A 2,894-nucleotide genomic window follows, 5' to 3' on the forward strand; every position below is an offset into this window, starting at 1 on the left:
TACAAGGTATTTCATGTTTCTTAACTTCAAATGAATTGTTCTAATATGTCTCACAGGCATATAGTGATAGTTGCTTTTGAAATAATATGATTGAAGCCCAATGTTCAGCTCATTCTAAATTAATTTGGTCAACCTTTATTATTAAACTTTTTTTTAAATTTATTTTTTTAAAATAACTTTTTATTGATAGAACTCATGCCAGGGTAATTTTTTACAGCATTATCCCTTGCATTCACTTCTGTTCCGATTTTTCCCCTCCCTCCCTCCACCCCTCCCCCAAATGGCAAGCAGTCCTTTACATGTTGAATAGGTTACAGTATATCCTAGATACAATATATGTGTGCAGAACCGAACAGTTTTCTTGTTGCACAGAGAGAATTGGATTCAGAAGATATTATTAAACTTTCAAAGAGAAAACTAGAAAAATTTTTCTCTACATATATTCAATTAATGTTATCTTGGGCCTAAAACATAGAAAAAATTGAAAGTTGAATAATTATCCTGATCTGTAATGTAAAACTGACATAATATATTTACCAATTTTAATAACACCTAGTCATTTAACATTCAAAACCAATGGATCTGAAAATGTACTTTCTTTTTTCCTTGTTTTTCAAAACAATTAATTTCAATACAATATTTTTTCCTCAGTAGTCCACATCTAAGTGCTCCTTTAGGGCACTTGAAAGGAGTTTCTGCTTTTATAATTAGGTTCATAAAAATTAGAAAAAGTCACATTAAACATATGATTAAGAATAAAAATGAACTTGGAGAAATAAATGTTTTTGTAGCAACTAGGTTTTCCTTAACTCTGAAAGAGAACAGAAACAATAAACAGAAAGCTATCAAATAATTTCCATTTATTCTCAGAATAAGCTTTTCCAAAATAGTTCATGGAGAACCTTAGGGAAATGCTGCTAATGAGAATTTTCAGTTGATAGGTATTAATTCTGCTTCCTAAAGACACATAAAGAAATAGAGTTCAAAATGACTAATACTACTACTTAATATCTGCATAGGCTATTATGATTTGCAAAATGCTTTACATATTTCATTTGATTTTCTCCATAGCCCTGTAAGGTTCATGCTTTTATTATTCCCATTTCACAAATAAGGAAAATGAGAATGAAAGAGATTAAATGGTTTGCCCAGGATTTTCCAGTTATAAGTATCTGACTTTCAGGTCTTCTTGACTTTCCCTCTATCTACTCCATCAAGCTGCCTCTTTAAGGAAGTTCAGCCATGTCCATGCAGGCCCTTGAAAAGATTAAATATGGGCTGTCTCATTATGGTGCTGTAGCATAGGACTTACAGAGCTCTAAAACTCCAATGTTTCACTCCCTATCTCCAGCTTCAGTTTGGGTTAATTATTTGATAAATATGACTCATTGACATTTCCTGCCTGTCCCATGCCACCCCCCTGCCCCCCTCCCATCCCCTAGTGCACTATTCAAATAGAAAAGCTTTTAATTAAGAGAGAATAACAAAATTAATCATAAGGGAAAATCAAATTGAAGAATCATCTCCCGTTTCCCTCAGGATACAAAGGGAGATGTATTCATGCCACTGAGATGGAGGGACACTTTCTATCTGGGTGCCCAGGGCTGTGTGGGGTTGTGTTGTATTTTGTTGTGCTATAAGCTATATTAGATTGTACTGTATAGTGTTGTATTTCATTGTACTCTGTGTTGTGTTGTACTGTATTTTGTGGTGCTGTGTATTGTGGTGTGTTTTGCTGTTTCTCATGCTTTGTGTTGTGCTGTGTGTTACTTTGCTGTGGTATGCTGTATTGTGTTTGCTTGCTGTGTTGTTTGCTATATGTTAGGCTGCGCTCTGTTGTAGTATATTCTTTGTGTTGTTTGTTGTGCTGTGTGTTGTATTTTGTGTGTTGTGTTGTGCCATGTTATTCCCGGACCATCTTTCACGGCCCTGGCTTGCAGCCTCCCTCCTGCTGCCTTCTGCCTGGGCATCTGCCTAAAAAAGCTTCTGTTTCTTAGCTACCTCTGCTGGGTGGCTGCTGCCACCTGCAGGGGCTGGAAATGGTGGCTTGGCTTTTTCCTACTTTCTAGGATCCTATAGGATTCATGCCCATTAGCTAACCTTGTCTTCAGTTCTTTTGTTAAGTCAGGCCTGGAGGACACTCCAATTCAAACAAAAGAGCCCCTTGGGTAGCAAAGACTTTTTCTCAGGCTAGCTATTCTTCACTTACCTGGAGATCTTCCAAGTCTTCCTGATAGATTTAAGTGAATGAATTCTTTTCACCTCCAGATCTGACTCTGAAAACTGCTACCAAAATCATTCCAATCACCTTTAATTTTAACTAAACTGAACAACAAGAGATGGAGGAAGAAGAAAAAAGGCTTTTTCTCAGGCTGACTATTCTTCACTTACCTGGAGATCTTCCAAGTCTTCGTGATAGGTTTAAGTGAATGAATTCTTTTCACTTCCAGGTATGACCCTAAAAACTTGCTACCAAAATCATTCCAATAACCTTTAGTTTTAACTAGACTGAACAACAAGAGATGGAGGAGGAAGAAGAAATATAGCTCAGCTCCTCCAAAAACTACAGGAACAATAGTCTAAGAATGCTCGGCCAGGTAGAGATTAGAAAATCAGAAAAAAAATTATAGTGGCCTAAAATTAGAAACTCAATCTATAGGTAAATGACCAGGACAGACACTAGGAACAGGAATAAGACCAAGATCACAGACTCCAAGCCCCATCAGCAGCATAGGGACCACCAGAGTGAACCATGCAAATTGGTCAGCGGCTCAAATCTAGGAGCAAGAATCCCATGCTCATCGCTCTTGGGTAGGCCAGCAGTAGAGGGACACACACAGCTGATCTCAGACTCAGTCCTCTGCCTAGTCCAGACCCTGCAGTGTCAGCTCAGG

This window comes from Antechinus flavipes, chromosome 2 (genome assembly GCF_016432865.1).
Source record: "Antechinus flavipes isolate AdamAnt ecotype Samford, QLD, Australia chromosome 2, AdamAnt_v2, whole genome shotgun sequence".
NCBI lineage: Eukaryota > Metazoa > Chordata > Mammalia > Dasyuromorphia > Dasyuridae > Antechinus > Antechinus flavipes.